Source organism: Lathyrus oleraceus, chromosome 7 (genome assembly GCF_024323335.1).
Source record: "Lathyrus oleraceus cultivar Zhongwan6 chromosome 7, CAAS_Psat_ZW6_1.0, whole genome shotgun sequence".
In the NCBI taxonomy this organism is placed as follows: domain Eukaryota; kingdom Viridiplantae; phylum Streptophyta; class Magnoliopsida; order Fabales; family Fabaceae; genus Lathyrus; species Lathyrus oleraceus.
This window is the reverse complement of record NC_066585.1, coordinates 496,902,399-496,926,087: the sequence shown is the minus strand read 5'-3', so window position 1 is coordinate 496,926,087 and position 23,689 is coordinate 496,902,399.

The window sequence follows — 23,689 nt, the reverse complement described above, 5'->3', positions numbered from 1 at the left end:
ATGGTAATCTGCAAATGGCAAGACTCCATAGATCTGTACAAATTTGAAATCAGTGATATATATTGGAAGAGGGCTACATTGAACATAATGATCCTTTCTCTACCAATTTGAATCTCGATGTATTCGAAGCTTCGGTTGACGACGAATCGAGAATCTTCTGACGAAATGACGACCGATAAACCAGAAGGTCTTGTCAGGATGCAGTTATTTGCCAAATCCCTAATTTTTGCCTAGATTGCCCCAGGGTGAGGTACTCAATCTAGCGGGATGCAAATATTCTCTTTTTTCAAGTCTCTAATTTTTGCCTGGATTACCCTTGCGGGTTCTCCACCGAGACGCTCATTTTTGCCTAAGCCGCCCTTTCGGGTTTTCAACTTAGCGAGCTATTCTGTTTTTTTTTCATTTGCATATACTTTTTTTTTTTTAGGCAAAGTATCTCTTGACTGCATCCGAATTCACAGGACGAGTGAAATCCTCCCCATCCATTGTTGTAAGCATCAAAGCACCGCCTGAAAAGGCTCTCTTAACAACATATGGACCCTCGTAGTTTGGAGTCCACTTGCCCCTGGAATCGGGCGCGAAAGACAAAACTTTCTTGAGCACGAGGTCACCTTCTCGGAACACACGAGGCTTGACCTTCTTATCGAATGCTTTCTTCATTCTCTGCTGATATAACTGACCATGACACATGGCAGTTAATCGCTTCTCTTCGATCAAATTCAACTGGTCATAACGACTCTGAATCCATTCAGCATCAGTCAACTTGGCTTCCATCAAGACTCGCATTGATGGGATCTCCACCTCTACTGGGAGAACGGCTTCCATGCCATAAACAAGAGAAAAAGGGGTTGCCCCTGTTGAAGTGCGTACAGACGTACGGTATCCATGCAAAGCAAATGGCAGCATCTCATGCCAATCTTTGTACGTGACAGTCATCTTCTGGATGATCCTCTTGATATTCTTGTTAGCAGCTTCAACAGCCCCATTCATCTTAGGTCTGTAAGGAGAGGAGTTATGGTGTGCAATCTTGAATTCAGCGCACAACTCATCCATCATCTTATTGTTCAGATTGGATCCATTATCAGTAATGATCCTCTCTGGCACACCATAACGGCAAATCAGCTGGTTCTTGATAAACTTCACAACCACCTGTCTGGTTACATTCGCGTATGAAGCGGCTTCAACCCATTTGGTGAAGTAATCAATCGCTACGAGAATAAACCGATGCCCGTTGGATGCTTTCGGCTCAATCATGCCGATCATGTCGATTCCCCACATAGAGAAAGGCCATGGTGATGAAATCACATTCAGGAGTGTCGGAGGAATATGAATCTTATCCGCATAAATTTGACACTTGTGACATTTCTTCACATACTTGCAACAGTCAGACTCCATTGTCAGCCAATAATAGCCCGCTCTCAACATTTTCTTAGCCATGGCATGTCCATTGGAATGAGTACCAAATGAACCCTCATGGACCTCAGTCATCAATAGGTTTGCTTCGTGTCTATCCACGCATCTGAGCAAAACCATATCGAAATTCCTCTTATACAGCACTTCACCACTGAGGTAGAAACTGCCTGACAACCTTCTCAAAGTTTTCCTATCTTTCACAGATGCCCCAGGCGGGTAGACCTGGTTCTGGAGGAAATTTTTGATATCAAAATACCAAGGCTTGTCATCTTTCACTTCTTCGATTGCAAATATGTGAGCTGGTCTGTCCAAGCGCATCACAGTAATATTGGGGACATCATTCCACCGTCTGACCACTATCATGGAAGCAAGCGTTGCAAGAGCATCCGCCATCCGATTGTCCTCTCGAGGAATGTGATAGAATTCAACTTCTGTAAAGAATGTTGAAATTCTCCTTGCGTAATCTCTGTACGGAATGAGACTTGGCTGGTTCGTCTCCCATTCACCCTTGATCTGATTGATAACTAGGGCCGAATCACCATAGACATCAAGATACTTGATTCTCAAATCGATGCATTCTTCAAGTCCCATTATACAGGCTTCATACTCCGCCATGTTGTTCGTGCATTTGAAAGTTAGCCTTGCTGTAAACGGAATGTGTGAACCTTGAGGAGTGATAATCACTGCCCCAATTCCATTTCCATATTGATTAACAGCGCCATCAAACACCATCGTCCATCTGGAACCAGGTTCTGGACCTTCATCAAGTGTAGGCTCATCGCAATCTTTCATCTTCAAATACAGAATTTCCTCGTCAGGGAAGTCATACTGAACAGACTGATGATCTTCAATCGGCTGGTGCGCTAGATGGTCAGCCAAGATACTACCTTTGATAGCTTTCTGAGCTCGATACTCAATATCATACTCAGACAACAACATCTGCCAACGGGCAATCCTCCCAGTTAAAGCAGGCTTCTCGAAGATATACTTAATTGGATCCATTCTGGATATCAACCAAGTTGTATGATTTATCATGTACTGGCGCAAACGCTTAGCAGCCCAGGCTAAAGCACAGCACGTCTTCTCAAGTGTAGAGTATCGAGACTCACAATCAGTAAACTTCTTACTGAGGTAGTATATAGCAAACTCCTTCTTCCCTGATTCGTCTTGTTGACCGAGTACACAACCCATCGAGTCTTCAAGAACTGTTAAATACATGATCAGAGGTCTTCCTTCCACAGGCGGAGACAAAATCGGAGGTTCAGACAGATAATCTTTGATACTGTCGAAAGCTTTCTGGCAATCCTCGGTCCAATCATGCGACTGATCTTTCCGGAGGAGCTTGAATATCGGCGCACATGTGGCAGTCATGTGGGATATAAATCTGGAAATGTAGTTCAAGCGGCCAAGAAAACCTCGGACTTGCTTCTCAGTTTTGGGTGCAGGCATCTCTTGTATTGCTTTGACCTTTGCAGGATCAACCTCAATACCTCTTTCGCTTACCACAAAACCCAACAACTTGCCGGAACGGACTCCAAATGTACATTTGTTCGGATTCAGGCGAAGTTTGAACTTTCTCAAACGCTGAAAAAGCTTCAACAAATGCTCAACATGCTCAACTTCCGTTCGGGACTTAGCGATCATATCATCAACATAGACTTCTATCTCCTTGTGCATCATGTCATGAAACAAGGTAGTCATAGCTCGTTGATACGTGGCTCCGGCGTTCTTCAAACCGAAGGGCATCACTCGATAACAGAATGTTCCCCAAGGTGTGATGAATGTTGTCTTCTCCATATCCTCTGGTGCCATCTTGATTTGATTATATCCAGAAAATCCGTCCATAAAGGAAAAGACTTTGAATTTAGCTGTATTGTCTACCAACATGTCGATGTGTGGTAGAGGAAAATCGTCTTTTGGGCTAGCTTTATTCAAATCTCTGTAATCAACGCACATACGGACTTTTCCATCCTTCTTAGGAACAGGCACGATATTGGCCACCCATTGAGGATATGTAGAAGTCACCAGAAACCCCGCATCAATTTGCTTCTGAACTTCTTCTTTGATCTTTACTGCCATATCTGGATGAGTTCTTCTGAGCTTCTGCTTCACAGGCACGCACTCAGGCTTCAAAGGCAGGAAATGTTGCACAATATCTGTATCTAAACCCGGCATGTCTTCATAGGACCAAGCAAAGATATCTGAATATTCTCGTAGCAAACTGACCAAATCTTCCTTGACAGACCCTTCGAGAAGTGCCCCGATCTTCACCAGACGAACACAATCCTCAGACCCCAAGTTGACTGTTTCCAAGTCTTCGAGATGCGGCTGAATGATCTTCTCTTCGTGCTCAAGAAGACGGGTAATCTCATCAGGAATCCCCTCAACGTCATCTTCTTCTGCCTCAAATACAGGGAATTCAAAATTGGGAGATGGCGTTGGATCATTATGTTCAATGGGTTTTAGGATCAATCTGCATAATGATTTTGGTTAAGGAAAAAACTTCAGCATTTAAACAAGCAAACCATTATGCAGATGAAAAATGTTGTTTTTGTTTTTCAGGGTTTTTTGTGATCACTGATTTCATGCAGAAAAGCAAAAAGTGAAAACAAAGGAAAAACAAATGTTAAACAATGCATTAATTGAATGAAAACATCATTGTATTAAATGCTGCCACCAATGTCATCACTTCTCCTTTTGGCATGGGAGAAGGTTTTAAACAAAATGAACAATTTACTCTGATCTATGGATGACTGTAGGAACATCTACAGCGACCCAATTGTGGCAGACACCACCAGGAATAACAAAATTGTTCATGTCCTCTGCTTCCTCTTCAATGATGGCAGCAGCTTCCTCTTCTTCAGGTTGATTGGCGTGAATGAACCCTCCACTCTTGAACAGACCTTGCTCATTGCATGCCCCAGAACCATAGCCAATGCCAGCCCGGGATTTGTTGTCTTCAAGTTCAATCACCTTCCCCAATCCAGCAACTGCACCACATTCAATGGCCAGCTTCGCATCTCGGTAGGAAGTGAATGAAGGAGACTTCTTCTTGATTGGTTCATCAATAGATAAAGCTTGGAACTGAGTTCCAACTTCATCCTCTGCGTCAATGTACGAGAAAGAAGACAGATGGCTAACCAGGAGAGCCTTTTCTCCCCCTACTACAACCAATTTCTTGTTCTTCACAAATTTCAGCTTCTGGTGTAGGGTGGATGTCACGGCGCCAGCCTCGTGAATCCATGGTCTGCCTAAGAGACAGCTGTATGATGGGTGGATATCCATTACTTGGAAAGTAACCTGGAAATCACTTGGTCCTATTTTGATTGGGAGATCAACTTCCCCAGTCACGGTCTTGCGCGACCCATCAAACGCCTTCACAACAACCCCACTCTGCCTCATAGGAGGACCTTGATATGACAGACGAGAGAGTGTGGATTTCGGCAATACATTAAGAGAAGATCCAGTGTCCACCAACACATTGGACATTGCATCAGATTTGCAATTCATAGAGATGTGCAAAGCCATGTTGTGGTCTCTTCCCTCCTCGGGGAGATCAGCGTCACAAAAGCTCAAAGTGTTGCAAGCGGTGATGTTTGCAACTATACTATCAAATTGTTCCAGGGTGACGTCGTGATCAACATATGCCAGATCCAAGACCTTCTGCAGAGATTCCCTATGGGGTTCTGAATTCAGCAGTAGAGAAAGAATAGAAATCTTGGAGGGCGTGTGTAGAAGCTGGTCTACAATATTGTACTCGCTCTTTCTGATGAGCCTCAGCATCTCATCAGATTCTTCATCAATAATGCCACTTGGGCCAACTGAAGAAACAGGAGTCTTTTGTACAGATGAGGAGGGTGGTTGGGCAACATCAAGTGTCGGATTCTGAGCATTCACAGCGGTCCCCACAGGGCGCTCAACGGATTCAGAAGCAACAGGGGCTTTAGCAGGTGCGGAAAACACACGACCACTCCGGGTCAACCCACTGACATCAGCAATATTGGTTACGGAAGTTGAAGGCAAAGGCACTTCGACCCCATCCTGGACAGCAACAGGATTGTATCTGAAGGGTACAGCTTTGTCAGATGAATAGGGCACAGGGCCAGCTGGCTTAATAATCAAAGAAGGGGAAGCCTTCGACTTGTTGCTATTGTAACGAATAACAACTGGCTCGGGCAGCTTGAACACTGGTGAAATGACGTTCACCTCAGGTTCGACTTCATCAACATTGCGATTCTGGAGAATCTCAATGGTACCTTCATTCAACAACTTCTGAAGTTCTTCGCGGACCTGGTCGCAACCCAAACGGTTAATTGAGCAAACGCGGCATTTGTCGTGGTTATGCTCCAAGTAGCTGTACTGACGCAGCATCCGATGTAATTCAACCAACGACTGCCTGATGTGGCTGACATACTTGACCTTGTACCTCCCAAGGCATTCTTGAATCATGTTGACAGATTTCCCACGCGCAGGCAATGGGTTCTTGGTGACGTTCGGGCTTGAGTCCTCAAAACTCAGGATTCCACTTCTCATAAGGTCTTGCACCTTAGTCTTCAGCTGGAAGCAATTCTCAATATCATGGCCTGGAGCACCAGAATGATAGACACAGTGTAGGTCAGGCTTATACCACCACTGAGGGTTGACCGGTATAGCCGGAGGATCTCTCGGAGAAACCAACTTCCGCTCTATTAGAGAGGGATATAACTCCGCATACGACATAGGAATCGGATCAAAACTGATCTTCTTCCTTTCGTAACCCATGTCTGCCTGATTACTCGTACTCCCACGAGGCTGATAAGCCTGTTGCTGTGGACGAGATTGTTGTTGGTACTGCGGTTGTTGGTATTGTTGCTGATGCTGATACTGTTGATGTTGATATTGCTGATGTTGAGGAGTATTGTCCTTGAAAACAGGTGCTACGTGAGCCACCTGGTGCTGATGACTGACATGTCGTGCAGGATTCCTCTGAACAGAGGGTCTTCTGTGTTTGGGCTGAGATTGAACGGCATGTGCTTCACCTTCTTTCCTCTTAAATGCCCCATATCGTTTAGAGGAAGAGCTATCATCCTTAGCCAACCGTCCTTCACGGACACCTTCTTCGAGACGCATCCCCATGTTCACCATCTCGGTGAAATCAGAGGGAGCGCTTGCTACCATCCGCTCATAATAAAATGAGCCAAGAGTCTTCAGAAAGATCTTGGTCATTTCCTTCTCTTCCAGCGGTGGAGTGATTTGAGCTGCCAGCTCTCGCCATCTCTGGGCGTACTCCTTGAACGATTCCTTGTCCTTCTGGGACATGGACCTGAGTTGATCTCGGTCAGGCGCCATATCGACGTTGTACTTATATTGCTTGACGAAAGCTTCGCCAAGGTCATTGAAAGATCTGATGTTGGCGCTGTCCAAGCTCATGTACCATCTGAGCGCGGCACCAGATAGACTGTCTTGGAAATAATGAATCAGGAGTTGATCATTATCAGTCTGTGTTGACATCTTCCTGGCGTACATGACCAGGTGAGCAAGCGGACAGGTGTTCCCTTTGTATTTTTCAAAGTCCGGGACCTTGAATTTGATCGGTATCTTGACACCGGGAACTAGGCAGAGTTCGGCTGCAGACTTGCCGAATAGGTCTTTGCCTCGAAGAGTCCTCAATTCCTTTCTCAGCTCAAGGAATTGATCGTTCATGGCATCCATCTTTTCATGAACGTCTGCGCCCTCAGATGGCTCGGAGTGATAGATGATGTCGTCTACCCTTGGCATGGTATGCACGACAGGAGGAGCGGCGATAGGGACCGAGCTAGACGCCGGCATTTGAGCGAAGGTTGGCGCAGGAATATCTGGCATAAAACCTGGGGGCATGCCCCAAGGAAACCCGGGCGGCATGGCATTGGGCGCGTGGGTGCTGACTGGCACTGTAGAAGTAGCTACCTCTGAAATGACTGTCCTCTGAGCAGGAGTTACAGGCATCGGAGCAGGTTGATTCTGAGCGGCAAGGAGTTGCTCCATCAAAGCGCCAAGTCTGGCGACCTCTTCCTTCAATTCTCTGTTCTCTTGTTCCAACTGCTCCATGATTCTTGCAGAGTTGACTCGTGTATAATACCGGTGAATCAGCTTGTCTTCAAAATAAATGAAGAACAGAGGTTAGGACAAGAAGACCAGAAACAAAGGGTACCTGTTTATGCAAGAATGATGCATGAAATGCTTGTGCAAATGCTTTGTTTTCAAGGAACCCTTAGGGTATTATTTGCAATATTTTGATTAATTTAAGCATTTTTGATTCCTCATGGAAAATATTTCATTCAATACATCAAGACAAAAAGTACAGCATTTTAAATTACAAAGAGAAAAGGTAAATGACATCCTATGGATCCCTAAAAGCTCGGGATGCTGGAAGACGAGAAGTGCACAACTTCTTGATCTCTCTCTCATAGGCCGCTTCCATGTCAGCTTTCTCCTTTGCAAGTCGATCATACCTCCTCTTCCAGAATTTGGAAGACTGAGGAAGCAGAGAAGTCCAAGCGTCGTTCGGATCATCGATCACTCGGTGCTCGAGGAATTCAATCATAGCGTCCTTCTCCTTGAGCTGCTGCAGCAATTCCTCCCTCTCACGGATCCAAGCACGCGAAAGGTCTTCTTCTCTCAACTCCTCTACACGTTGGGTAGGGAGGGTTGAAGGCCCAGCCACATCCAACGGTGTAGGTCTCGGATGATCATACGGCATCAAGTAGGTAGCAGCCCTCTGTCTGACCCAAGAGGTGTATGGCTCCAAAGCAATGCAGTTCTTTAGACCCAACTCGTTCCTACTCTTCTTGCGGATACTGCGCCAAGCACGGACAAATCTGGCTTTCAGGCCTTGGGGATCTTTACCCTCCTGGAAGAACACACCTTCTAACAGAATGCTATTAGGTTTATCCTTCAGGGGGAACCCAAGCTGGCGACGTGCAAGTATAGGATTGTAGCTGATCCCACCACATGTACCAAGAAGGGGCACATTAGGGAATTCACCACAATAGTCGATGATCTGGACGGTATCGTACACGCGATCATACCAAGTGATATCATCATTGGTGAGAGACATGAGTCTCTGAGACCATCGTAGACATCCCTTGTTCTCCTTGAAAGCAACTGTCTGCGGCAAGTGCGAAATAAACCACTTGTACAGCAGGGGTAAACAGCAGACAATGACTCCCCCATTCTTCATATTCCTCAGGTGCAAGGAGACATATGTATCACCCAACAAAGTCGGAACTGGATTAAGAACCGAGAAGATCCTAATGGCGTTCATGTCCACGAACTTGTCGAAGTTGGGAAATAGCACCAATCCATAGATGAGTAATACAAAGAGAGCCTCAAAGGCATCCTCACTCATGGCCTTCCCATAAAAGGTAGCTTGGGCAATGAGGAACTCGGATGGAAAACCCTGAATTCCGCCTTTGGTAGTCAGGTTAGCTCTAATCAGATCTTCATCTATATGCAACAAGCTGGCAATCTCTCGAGCAGATGGAATATCCTCTAAGCCACTGAACGGCACCTGATCCAGAATTGGAATCCCAATGAGATGAGAATACTCCTCCAAGGTTGGCAATAGCTGGAAGTCCGGAAATAAGAAGCAGTGATGCAACGGATCGTAGAACTGAGCCAGAGTACTCATCAACCCTTCGTCAACCTGAGTGGTGAGCAGAGGTAGAAGCTTCCCATAGCGAGCTTTGAAGCCCAAGGGATCTAATACATATGATGTCAGATTCCTTAACTCTTTTACATCGGGCTGTCTAAAGCTGTACTTCTTTGTATGCCTCTTTGGTCTTTCCATGTCTGAAAATTTTGCAAATAAACCCTTTTTTAAGTTCCTCGAAAATCTTTTTTTTTGTGATGACATGAATGCGGATGAATGCGTGAATGCATGAATGCAACAAACACACTCAAGGATCAAGCAAAGCACACCAAACAAAGGTCGTGGGAAAGCTCTATGTATCCCTAATATCAATCATCCATTTTGGTGGATTTAGGTTTTCACCTTATCGACACCCAAGTTCCATTGATATTAACGGTACATGAACCGGTTCAGACATTCTTAATATCAACCAGCCGCTTTGGTGGATTTTAGGTTTTACACCTGATCCGGGATCCATTGATATTAACAATGTTTGAACGACTCAACCACGAATCACGGGTTTGTTGAGAGTCACGAGCATGGAGTCTCGGTTAAGAACCACCCAAAGGGAGTGTACTAGGGTTTAAACCTGCCAGACATGTTCTATCAGAGGTTCCCATAATCATCGTTCCATCTTTCGAATATTATCGGAGGAACGAATACTCGTATTCCAAGAATATTCTCAAGAGAAACTCTCATGAGTGTAGTATCGCGTGACAATCGTATCAGAACTGACATCTGAACGACCTCCGCACTACGGTCCTAAAAATAGGCCAAGATGGGTTTGGTAAACTAAGGTCCTTGGCTTCTGCGGCACATGATTGAAAGAATAATGCCTAACCACAAATGACTTGTGTGACATTATTAGTTCAACATGACCTCCACCAAGTGAATGGACTCGCAAGTCAACTGGCTAAGGAATACTCCACACCAGTCAACAGGACTATGCCATTCTCCTATCCTAGAGTGCACTCGAGTTCGGGTATAGAACTCATCTCACAGATCACCAAAGCAAACAACAATTGTATATCAAGCAATTCAAACATTACAATCAATACAGTCATCCCAAATTGTACAAAAAATATGTCAAATAACAGATAACAATATAGCACAACAAGGGTGAAAAGTAGGCAATACCACCAAGGATCGACTTCCCCAGCAGAGTCGCCACTTTCTGTAGCGGTGTATTCGTCGCTATATGATTTATCGATTAAACCATAAGCAAAGCATACAATGATTTTCGAGTCGCCACCGCACTTTTATTTATCCAAAGGACTGGCTAAAAAGCGAACAAAAGCCTAAGAAGTTTTACACGTAGAAAACTAATAAAAGATCAGAGAGTCTGGGTAAGGGGTAAATTACGCAATGGGAAGGTGTTAGGCACCCACTACGTCCTAGGTACTCCTAGGGAGCCCTTTTCACACTTGTTGTAAAAGATTGTTATTTGTTATGACATAAATATTGTGCAAACATGATTGGGATGATGAGAAAAGAATATACAAGTTTTATTGGGTTTGAACGGATGAACCCGCTGCCTACGTACCTTCCATCAAAGGTAAGGATCAAAACGCCGTAGTTCGGCTAAAAGATTTCCAAAAGGTTGGTGGATTCAATTTTAAACAATAGCACTGAGGCTTTTCATTATCAATGGGAGAAAACTCGACCAAAACCAACATCCACCATGCGAGGATAGCTTCGACGTACTGGAGGGGTTAACCCTGTTTTTAGTACGGAAGTCTTACTGTCGACTCACTAAGGATAGGCAAGATTTACATCAACCGCAATGATAATTGAAACCTATGGCTAATGCATGAAAAGATTAACAATGGACAAAGCCAAAACAAGTGAATGAGTGAAGTTAATTGATTGTGATTATGAAAGTGAAGTCAAAGTATGATTAAGATTGATTTGAAAGAAGTATTATGAAAATGGAGTTTGAAAAAGTCAAGGACTTGGGTCCAGGTTTTTAGTTTGGAAAACATGAAGAAGTTTGCACAATATCTATGTCAAGTTTGAAAATTGAAGTGTGAAAAGGTTTAGGACATAATGAGGATGAATGGATGGATATGGATTGTAAAACTTCTTAGAAGGTTCACTTCTTGAAATCATATGGGAGATGATTCAAGTGTGTCCTTTGGAATAAGCAATAGGTAATAATAATGTAAACAAACAGGTGATACCGGATGCCACTCAATGGTCTTACTCCAATCTCACAAACAAAAAGCAAAAAGCGGACACCGGATACCACTCAATGGATTTATACCGCGATCCTAAAACAAAACTGGATATCAGAGGCCACTCAATGGTCTTACACTAATCTCCTCAGAAAAAAAACAAAGAAAGGTGAATATGGAAGTCAACTGCCAATCTGTCTGGACTTAGGTTAACTCCACAGTATGGTCCTAGGAAATCCAATGCCACATTGCAGGGACTTACAATGGATCCTCACATACAAGAACAAAAGCAACAATGTGATCATAGGAAAGCAAATGCCAACTTGCAGGGACTTACAATTGCATCCTCACACACAATAACAAATACAAAATAATGGATGTCAGGTGCCAATCTGTCTGGGCTTACTCTAACACACACAGTATGATCCTAGGAAAACAAATGCCAACTTGCAGGGACTTACAATTGTATCCTCACATACAATCAAACAATGCAACATGATCACAGGAGAGCAAATGCCAACTTGCAGGGACTTACAATTGCTTCCTCACAATTAAACAGACAAAACAGAAGATATGAATGACCAATGAGGTCTTACACTCTATCCTTCCATATCATAGGAGCAAATGGCCAAAAGAGATGGACTTACAATTGTCCTCAATGGGCAAACAACAATGATAGCATCACAAAAGCAAATGAGATGATCATGCATTAATGGCAATTGATGATGATAAATGCATAGCATACAGGCAAACAAGTGCATATGAAGCAATCAATCAATCAATGAATGACAAACAGCACACTCTATAGCCAAACAATGGGGGCTCACACAAGAGGGTTTGACTTTGAAAGTCCACTGTAATAGGTGAAGGTTGCTCTTAACCTTGCCATTGAGAGGCTAAGGTGAAGCAGATGAATAGGAGATGAGGGGTGTGCCTCATTGCTTCTATCTCAGCTCAGAGAGAGCATCAAATAATAGAAAGTGGGGGAGTTCAGAAAGATGGAACTCTTTCCCCATTATTGACTCGATTAGATCTTGGGTATTTATCTCAATGCTTCAACCAGGTACTGGGAGCAAAGAGAGGACACACTGAATAGTGGGGGATAGATTGCTTATCCCTACCTTCCACCAATTGCCTTACTTGAAGGACTTTTCCTGCTTGGGACAATTTTAAACACACACAGGCATTGCCTCTTAAGGAGGACTTCAGACAGTTTGCCCGGTCAAATAACAGACCGGGTCTCCAGACTACATGAAGAAGAAAGGTTTATACCTCAAAGCAAATGCTAAAAAAGCAAAGCAAGCAAGTTCAGAGAACTTAAGCAACTAAAGTGCCTGCAAAAGTCAAACTCATTAGTAAACAGCTCAACAGTCAAAATCAAAAGGAAATGAACCAAAAGTCAACCACAGAGGGACCAATTGTGCAAGGCACGAAGACTCAAGTTACATGAGTCAACCTACAAAACAAGGTTAGCACAATATATAATTCAACTCAAACAAATTTGAATGATCTTTGAGGCATTGGTGCTTAACCTGAAACAAAAGCTCAACTGTCAGCTCAGAAGACCACTAGGGCTAGCCTAGGGTCAAAGATGAAAGAAAAAAGTCAAACAGCAAAGGAAAGTCAACCCAATTCATGTTCAAACATTTAAGAAGCAATCTCAATTGGATTCATAATCAAATCATGCACCATTGTCATTTCATACACCAAGGAATGCAAAGCATGGCAAGAGAGGCATACAAAAATGTCAACCACAAGACTTCATTCAAAAGTCAACCCAAACAATCTCAAAAATTATCAAATAAATCACATTCAATCCTAACACCTAGCATGGAAAGCATGTCAAATTTCATTGCATTTGGATGAGAGGAAGGCAGTCAATTAAAATCATGAAGTCAAACCAAATTCAAGTAAGCATAATGAAAGTCAACAAGCATGGGTCAACTTCAAAAAATCATATCAATTTGAAAACAGAAGAGAAATGAATGAGATTAACACCAATGCAAATCTTGAGATGTCTAGTTATCACATATGAAATTTCATGATCATACAATAAGATTTGAGAATTTCACAAAAGATATGGCAATGTGTATCACAAAAAGTCAACAAATGACTAAGCATGGAAGAAAATTCTCAAATAAATTGGAAACAGAACAATTAATTCCAGGAAAATTCATACACAAACTAGACATGTGATAGATGATTCATGCAAAATTTCAAGTGATTTGGAGGCCAGGAGACATGTGAATAAAAATCAAGAAGATGCACATCATTGGTGTGACACAAATTGTCACACCCTAGTTCAAAAAATCATATCTAGCAAACCACAAATGATAAATGCACAATCTTTATACCAAAATGAAGATGAATGAGTCTAGTTTTACCACAAAAAATTTCAGGCTCATCGGATTCAACATGAGTATTTCACAATTGAAATGGTAAGGGATATCATTTTGGCATACATGTTGGAAAAACAATTATCATTTAAAATCCAGCCACTGAAAAATTAATTAAAATTCACAATAAAATACTAGACATCTTCATGGACATGATGCAAAAAGTTTCATGATTTTTGGATGAAATTTGAATTAAAAATAAATTGTTTAAGTTTGATGAAATAATGGAATGAACATGAACAAGATAGCATGGCAAATGGGGTCAAACATGGTCAACCGATGGCAAACTTGTAATTCTGGGTTTACTAATCAAAGCTATGCGTTTTGGGCAAGGCAAAGGAAATGTTCCTATTGGCTCTCAGCCAATGGAACAGTAAACATGGCCAAGGAGCATCCAAGTTCTGAGTTTCTAAAAAAAAACCCTAGGGTTTAACAGCCAAATTCAGCATTTTCATTCAAACATCAACACAAAATTCGACCAGCATACAACAGCATAGCATTTGGCAATGTTCTTGCAGCAAGCAGTCAACAGCATACAACACAATCATATGGATTTTCTGGACAGCTTAAGATAGCAAAACAGCATGGGTAAACATCATCTTCAAGCAAAATTCGACCATGAGCAAAAGCATAGCAAGTGGTAATGGTTCATGCAATCAAAAACAAACAACAGCAACCAACAAGAATCTGGAAAATGGCTGAGGTTTATGCGCTTGGTTGTAGCAGCAGCAGGTCAAACTTATGTTCTTCACCCAACAGCAAAATTCCAACAGAAAGAAAAACACAATATGGCAATGGTACTTATGCAGCCTCAACACAAACAAGCAAAACATGAACTCATGTGAATTTCTGGACAGGATAGGTTCAAGCACAACAGCATAAGTTCAACATCAATGTTCATCATTCAGTCCAAAATCGAATGGCATGGATCAACACAGCATGGTAGTAACAAGGTTCTTCACGCAAGCACATTATAAACAACAAACCAACAACCAACATGAGGAATTCTGGTCATAGTTCTAGGGTTTAAGCATAACAGCATATGTTCATCATCATTATGCATTCGAAAATTTCATGTGCTCAGCAAACAAAATCAAACATGCTAACATCATCATTAAACCTCAAGCAACAAGATCATGGTGTCCAAATTCATTAAATCATCATGAACAACACAAATCGACAGAAAATGTATTTGCACACAAAAATGAAAACTCAGATTTAGACCAGCATAGTTAACCATTTAGCATAATTCAAGTTGCAATGGAAAGAGCATGGTAAGAGCTACAAGACACATATCATCATTTAGAGAAATAAAGGATTCGAGATTTTACTTGGATTTGAAGAAATATGTGAATCAGTGATTGTTTGGTGCTGTTGTGCTGAAACAGATGGCCCTTATGCTTGGCAATGTTGAATGCTCGAAGCCTTTTAGCTCAACCATGCTTGAAAGTGCTCAGCTCATGTTTTGCCATTGTTGGAGCTCGAGGGAAACAGAATGAGAAGGAGGCTGCAAGGGTGTGGTTTGAGGATATAAAATGCTTCCAAAGAGTGCTCAAGTGATGGAGGATCAGAAGCTTGCTCGTGTGTTTGGAGGATTTTCTCAGAAATTCTGCTTTGGCCAAAATGCAAAATGAGAGAGTGAGGTTTCTGTTGGTTTGTGGTCTCTTGTGGCTGCTAGCAGGGTTTCTCCATGACAGGAAAAAAATGATCAAGAAACTGCTCTTTGATGTTGCTTTGTGGCAAGGCAGAGCTGGTTCTTTGGTGTTTATGACAGAAAATTTTAGAAATGCCAAGCAAGGGTGAGTGCAGTTGGTTATGTGGCTGCTACTTCTGTTTACAGTAGCAGGAAATCATGCTCCTGTATGCTGTTTGCTGTTGCCTCTATTCTTAACAGGATCTTCCAATTTTGTGGAGGGAAATGCCAAGTGAAAATGAATGAAGTCTCCCTGGTTTTTTTGCTGCCATATGTTACTCATGACAGGAAAAAGAGATGGAAAGCCATGCTGTTACTGTTTGGTTTTGACAGAAAATCATGGGCAAAAAATCTGCAATGTGATGTGGTACAAGTATGGTTCATGAATTGGATTTGTTGTAAACATGTCCTTTTGCCAATGTTCAAGTAAACTCGTAAAGCCATATGTACTTGTTGGTTATTTGGCTGCATAATGAGGCTCACCATGACAGAAAAACTGCTGCATAATGATGCTAGTACAAGGCATGGTTGTGGAAGCATGGACAAGCATGGTGAATTTGTACCTTTCTTACAATTCAAGCAACCAAGTATGATTCACATGTGCTGCATATTTTGACTTTGCAAACACATTCTAAATGACATTTCTGAGCTTTCCCAATTGGCCAAATGTTGAAAAAATGTTTATATCAAAAAGTCAACTCTTGGTCAAACTTACATTTAAATGAGAAAAGTCAAAATATGCCATTTTGATTGGTGAAGTTTTGGCTCATGAAATTTATATTTTTGGAAAGAGGGGATCAAATGTGACTTGTAGGAAAAAACCCCGCCAAAATTGGCCAAACGGTTTGAGAGATATGGCCCTTTGAAGTTCAAGATTTTCTGAAATCGATTCGATCATAACTTGCCAACCACACATGGGAATTGAGAGTTCTTGGACTTTTTGGAAATGGGAGAACAAGATCTTCAACTTTCATGTTGGGCAAAAATTCATTTGAAGCTTTTATCATGATGTAAGTTGAGGATCAAGAAGTTTCCATTTTTGGCAGTTAAAATTACAGGTCCAGTTTCCATTTCTGGAAATTTTCTGTTTGACTTCAAATTCTTCCATGATGAGGTTGGACATGACATATGAGGCTTGTATAGACATGAATGAACTCCTTCAAATCAATTCCATCCATCAAATCACTGATTAAATGGCCAGTTGACCAAGTTTGACTTTCTGTTGACTTTTCTAGGGTTTTGCATGACTGAACCACTTCTGATGAATTTCAAACCCTAATCCCTTGAGACCTTGATTTCCAATGATGTCCCAAGTTGTGTGAACTCTTGATTATTGGTCATGGTGCCCAAATTCTGCAAGAATGGCCACCATCCATTGCTTTGACTGACTGTTGACTATCTTTGACCTAATTGCTGATAATTGCTTCAACTGCAAGCAACAAGGTTAGACTGACAATATTTTTGTACTTTTTGGATGATAAACATATGAAAAGCAATAATATACAAATGCAAAACATGTTTGGTGATCAAGAACCACACACACAAGGCAACCTACCCACTAGGAGGGAAGCAAAGGCATGCAATGATCCTTGAGGCTATGATATGAGATGATATGGGCCATGAGGGATCTTAGGGCCAAAATTGGGGTCTTACACTGTCACACTAGCACATGTCTTAGGATCAACTGGTCGATCCTGCAAGTAACCCTCAGTTGTAAGGCATAGGGAGGACCAGCGGTTGCTTACCAATTTCCACAGTAAACAGATGCACATTCTTCTATAATTGTACTTAGGCATTTGCTTAGTTTATTTTACTTATTTTACTATTTTACTATGTTTTTAGATTTAAGTTTATTTTTTTGCTTTATTTTTTTCGTACTTTATTTTCAGTGTAAACAATTATTTGATACTTTATCACTATGCAGATCATAACTTAAGCTATAGAAGTCGGATTAACGCGTTCTGATATGCGTTGGAAAGCTAAAATGAAAAGCTAAAAGTTTCATGTTGAAGACAAAATCAGATTCGGAGTGAAGAATGGCCAAATAATTCGTTGAAGTTCCAGACTTAATTAAAATAGTTAGTTTGGGCCAGTTTTTGTAATTTTCGGGTCAGATCCTATAAGGGCCCGAATTTGCCTTTTATTATATTAGGTCTTTCACTACTATAGTAATTCTAATTCTGAATTTTGATGATATAATATTTCTTAGAAGATTCCATGGATAGCTAATTCCTAAAGAGTTGATCTGTTGTATTCGAATTCCACTTTGAGGTTTTTATTAATTTCAATTTAATTTCAATTTCTTTTCAATTCTTCCTATAAACTCGTTTGCTTAATTTGATTGTTTCTTATAGGATAGAGTTGATTAAATTTGATTGTTTGTATGATCCTTAACTATAATCACGTTAGCGTAGCTTTTTCGTTATCGTGTTTGATTAAGTCGCATTTGCTTAATTCACGTCTGCTTAAATCCGTTTGCTTAATTCGGAAATTAGGAACATACATCATATAATACCAATTTGCGCTTGTCAGTGGGTATTATAATCGAATAGGATTGAATCCGCTAGGAAATTGAAATTATAAGAATCGATGATAAGTCGGAAATCGATACAATAGATTATCTTATTTATCAATTTTGCTTTTACCTTTAATCATCTTCGATTTAAGTTTTGAACCTTAAAAACCCCCTTCTTTTCATTTGTTTGGTTATAACATTCAAGAGTCCTTGTGATACGATATTCGAGTGTCGCTTCCGTTTTACTACACTTTTAAACTCGTTTTTGACCCGTGTGCGACAGCGGATCAAATTGGCGCCGTTGTCGGGGACTCTTGTAGATCTTAACCATTAGTATAGTCTAATAATTATTATAGTTTTAGGTGTTATGTTTTAGCATTTTTTTGCCCTAACTTTCTTACGTTTTGGTCTTTGTGTTTTAAAAAAAAAAATCGTCTCAGATTATTCCTATTTTTTGTCGATTCATTAGGAAAAAAATCAAGGATTAAAAGCCTCTATTTAGGCACTAAATAGTGGGAACCGTTCTAAAAATCCGAGATTCCTTATTTTTCTATTTTTTATGATTTATCTTTTATTTTGATAGTTTCAGAAAATTCCGCAAAAATTCTCAAAATTCTTAATTGACGTTATTAGATTAATTTTAGTGTTTTTGTATTTTTTTCCTTTTATTTTACTAGTTTTTTTTTCGTATTTCAATTGTTTTTTTAATAGGGACGTTGTCGGTATTTTTCTATTTGTTGCTGCATTGTTGAATTAGTTGTGTTTTCTTATTGTTTGTTGATTTTTTTTTCTATTGAGTTTAACATGACTGACCAAAGAACTCTGAGAGAACTTGTTGCCCTTGATGTTGATTATAATGATTTGTGTATTGATAAGACTCCAGCTGTTGCCAAATCCTTGATTGAGAAGATGTCACTTAACTCCCAACAGTTCACAACAAGGGATAATTTTTTGGTCCAAGAAAAAGGTGTGAATGAGATTCAGGTTTCTTCTTCCAACAAAGCTCTAGAAACCAGAATTGATGAACTTACCTCTTTAGTGAAAGAATTGATGCTACTCATTCCACCACCACCACCATATAACCCTCCACAAGTAACCACCTCTTCACCTTCTGAACCTTCACTAGAGAAACTTGTCAAGCAAATGGTTGTAAATAGTCTCCAATTTCAGCAGCGAACAAATTATAGTATTTAGACTTTGCAAACACAAATTGGACAACTTGCCACTTCAATGAGTGTCATGCAACAAGCTCAAGAATCAAATCAAGTACATGTTCAAACAGTAGCTAGTCCAAAAGGCTCTAATGTGAGTGCAATTTCCTTGAGATCCGAAAAATTTACAGAACCATCCCCAGAAAAAAATAAAAAAAATGTTAGTGTAACACCTGAAAATAAACTTGAACCTTCTATTGATGTTAAGGTTGAAAAAAAGTATGTATCATCAATCATTTTCCCAGAAAGAGTACTGAAAAATAAGAAGATTGACGAGGAAGAGCATTCTGTTTTTCAAATGGAGTTGCTTTCTGAAGTTGTTGATGAAGCTTATTCTGATTTGTTTTCAGCTGATTTTCCAACTTTATCTGATTTTGATGATATTTACTCATGTGATGATTGTACTAACAATAACCTTTGTGTTGTTTGTGCTGAGATTGATGTTGTCTTACAGGGTGACAGTATAAATGAAGTTGTTTATGTAGTTGAAGCTCTTGACATTCCGGCTGCCCCAAACATACCATCCATTGAACAATCACATTCTGTAGAGCCTAAACCACTTCCCGAGGATTCATATTATTCATCAAAGCTTCAACTTAAGCAAAAACATAAGAAGGGAATTGGATGGACTTTGGCTGACACTCGTGATATTAGCCATTCCATATGTATTCATAGGATCTCACTTAAAGATAAAATAAAAATAGTGAGGCAGCCCCGTAATCCTTTGATTCTTGATATTGTGAAAAAGGAGATCACTTTCACGCGCTCATTCAACACTTTTACTTATCATAGATTCTTCTTTGATCATGGAATACAAGGAGAATGCACTAATCAAAATTTCAATGTCAATGGACACTACCCAAAGCTACTCCATGAGAACCCGTCTTTAGAAGAAGAGATTGTAGAAGAACTCTCTTTGGGAAAGGCTGCTTATGCAATCACTTATCCGCCTTGACTCCTCGGGTGTGTTCTTTCCTTTCTCTCACTCTTATTTTATATTTATGATCTTTCATTGAGGATAATGTATATTTTAAGTGTGGGGGAAGGAATCATTTATTGTTTTGTTTTCTTTGTTTTGCTTTCTGTTTTTCTCTGTTTTTGGTTAAAATTTAAAATAAATAAAAAATTGCATGTTTTTCTTTGGTTTTTGAGTTACAATTATGAGTATTTTTCTTAGTTCTCTTGACTAAAGTCTTGCGGTGTGATGTGAAAAATTTACTATGCATTTTTAGTATGATAAGAATGACTAAACTCTAAATTGTACATCATTTGTGGTAGATCAATTAACCTTGTGAGATTTTGAGCCTTATATGGATAACATACAAAAATTCATCTCTTTCCTTCTTGTGTGATTCATTCATGTCTGTTAGTCTCTAGAACTTGAATTGACTCTTGTTGATGTTGTTGTTTACTTGTGCACACTGATATGATAAAGGCAATTTTGTTTTTTTTGTTTTTTTTAGCCAGTTAGCCAAAAAGCCAACCCTAAAATAATTGCATCTCTTGTTTGAAACCCCCTTGAGCTTATTATCCTTTTTTTGTTTGAAACTCATTACAAACCAAAAAGTGAAAAACAATATTATCACCCTATTCAAAGGGTTGAAAGAGTCTTATTTGGAGTTGTGTGGGGTTGAATAACTATGTTTGTAATGTTTCAGAAGTTGGCAGAAAAAGAAAATAGAAAAGAAAAAAAAAGGATTGAAAAAATAGAAGGATAAGAGGAAGAAAAAAATAGAAGGATAAGAGGAAGAAAAAAAAAGAATTATGTTTGTAATATTTCAATACATGTCAATACATACTCCTTCAAAAAAAAAAAGGAAGGAGAAGAGAAAACAATTGCTATAGAGTTGTTCAAGTGAATGAAATATTTTGTAAATTCAACTCCCGCAGTTTCTTTCAAGTCTCTTTTATCTCTTTGAATTTTAGCCTAGTACCCCTTAGGATTTATCTCACCCTTACCTTGGCCACGTTACAACCAAATAAAAGTCCTTTTGATCTTTGTGTGTATGTATTTCAACTGTGGATGTTAGAGTCCTTTCAAGCTTATGGTAGTACTAATTTTCATGTTGTGCTTTGAGTGTAAACAGTTAATATAAACACTTGAGAGTTGAGTGAATAATATCCTGTGAGGATCTTATTGCTGTTGATGTACTCTTTGGTAAGCTGTTTTCCTATCTGCTTTGAATGTCACATAAAGTTGCTTACTAACACCACATCCTTGAAGCTTAGACTTAGAACTTTGCTTGCACCTTGTACCTTGATAACCTTTGGAATTGCATGTTTTGTTTGTTCTTGTTTTTTTTTTTTTTTTTTGAATTTATAATTTTGCTAGGAGTGCAAAAGTTCAAGTGTGGGGGAATTTGATCAGTGCATTTGGATGCAGATTCTTCTATAATTGTACTTAGGCATTTACTTAGTTTATTTTACTTATTTTACTATTTTATTATGTTTTTAGATTTAAGTTTATTTTTTTCCTTTATTTTATTTTCGTACTTTATTTTCAGCATAAACAATTATTTGATACCTTATCACTATGCAGATCATAACTTGAGCTATAGAAGTCGGATTAACGCGTTCTGATATGCGTTGGAAAGCTAAGAAGAAAAGCTAAAAGTTTCATGTGGAAGACAAAATTAGATTCGGAGTGAAGAATAGCCAAATAATTCGTTAAAGTTCCAGACTTAATTAAAATAGTTAGTTTGGGTCAGTTTTTGTAATTTTCGGGTCGGATCCTATAAGGGCCCGAATTTGCCTTTTATTATATTAGGTCTTTCATTACTATAGTAATCCTAATTCTGAATTTTGATGATACAATATTTCTTAGAAGATTCCATGGAGAGCTAATTCACAAAGAGTTGATATGTTGTATTCGAATTCCACTTTGAGGTTTTTATTAATTTCAATTTAATTTCAATTTCTTTTCAATTCTTCCTATAAACCCGTTTGCTTAATTCGATTACTTTCGTTTTCTTAATTCGATTGTTTCTTATAGGATAGAGTTGATTAAATTTGATTGTTTGTATGATCCTTAACTATAATCACGTTAGCGTAGCTTTTTCGTTATCGTGTTTGATTAAGTCGTGTTTGCTTAATTCGGAAATTAGGAACATACATCATATAATACCAATTTACGCTTGTAGTGGGTATTATAATCGAATAGGATTGAATCCGCTAGGGAATTAAAATTATAAGAATCGATGATAAGTCAGAAATCGATACAATAGATTAGCTTATTTATCAATTTTGCTTTTACCTTTAATCATCTTCGATTTAAGTTTTGAACCTTAAAAATCCTCCTTCTTTTCATTTGTTTGTTATAACACTCAAGAGTCCTTGTGATACGATATTCGAGTGTCGCTTCCGTTTTACTACACTTTTAAACTCGTTTTTGACCCGTGTGCGACAGCGGATCAATATGTATGGGAAAGTTAGGAGAATGAAGGATGCATGTCATGTGTTTGATGGAATGATTGTGAGAAGTGTTTTGTCAGACTTATGCAGTATCTCTGTGTGCGTGTTCTGATTCTATTTAGTATTGGAGTGGCTTGTTGATCCAGATATCTATCAGAATTAGTTTGGATGTTGTGGATATTGAAGAAGTATCAGATAGACATAAATTTTTTATTTTTTGCAGGTATAATATAGTGCATGTAAATTGCATTCTACTATGAAGCTCTGACTGTTGTGATCTCATAGTACTGGAATAGTTAATTGGCATATGGATAACATTCTGCAGTGATTTTCATCTGGTTTGACTTGTGGTTAAAGTTGACAGTAACAACTTTTGTTTTTAGGGCTTAGATTGTTCTGTACATTTCTAACTGACAATTAATTGACCATGAAGTGGATATGTGACATTAATTGTCAATTTTGGATGAAGTTGGTTAGCTAGTGTTATGAATCATGGATGGCGGAAAATAAAAGTCTACTAAATAGCATTATTTGACAACATTGACGTTAACTTGTTGTGTCCTCACCCTATCTTTCCTTTTTTTTTTGTAGAAATATAGCTTTCAACGATGAGAAACTTTCCATTAGCAAGTCTACCATTTTAAACTAAAAGTCAAATGTTTTGATGATTCACATCTAGGAACACCGCAAATAGTAGGTTGGTTAGCCCTCAAATTAACAACTAAATTGCGCTCAAACTATCAGTTTAATCGTTTTGCTGATGAAAGTGACAACATAAGAAATTCGGGATCTGAATTTCCGTCATGTGATTGTTCTTGAAGACATTTAGGCAATTAGGAGACATTAAAGAATGTTTGATATTTTATAAAAATATTTGTTTGAATGAATGCAGTGATTTTTTGTTATTTTGATAGCTTATTTGTCATGAAACAGAAAATGTATGTTATCCCCTACAATTGTAAGCGGATCTTCATTTACTCCCTTGAAATAAATAAAAATATTAGAAAAGTTAAAATAAAATAACATCCACGTGATTTTTTTTAAAAAGAAAAATAACATAGATAAACAACGTCAACAGATAATACATCCAAAGATCATAAAACACATAATCTTCCCATTATAAGAAAAATAAAAATAAATTAATTTTATAAATGTGTAAAACAAATCTCACTTACATTGCATTTAAAATAAATATTAAAAGTGCATTTAAACTTTTTTTTAAAAACTA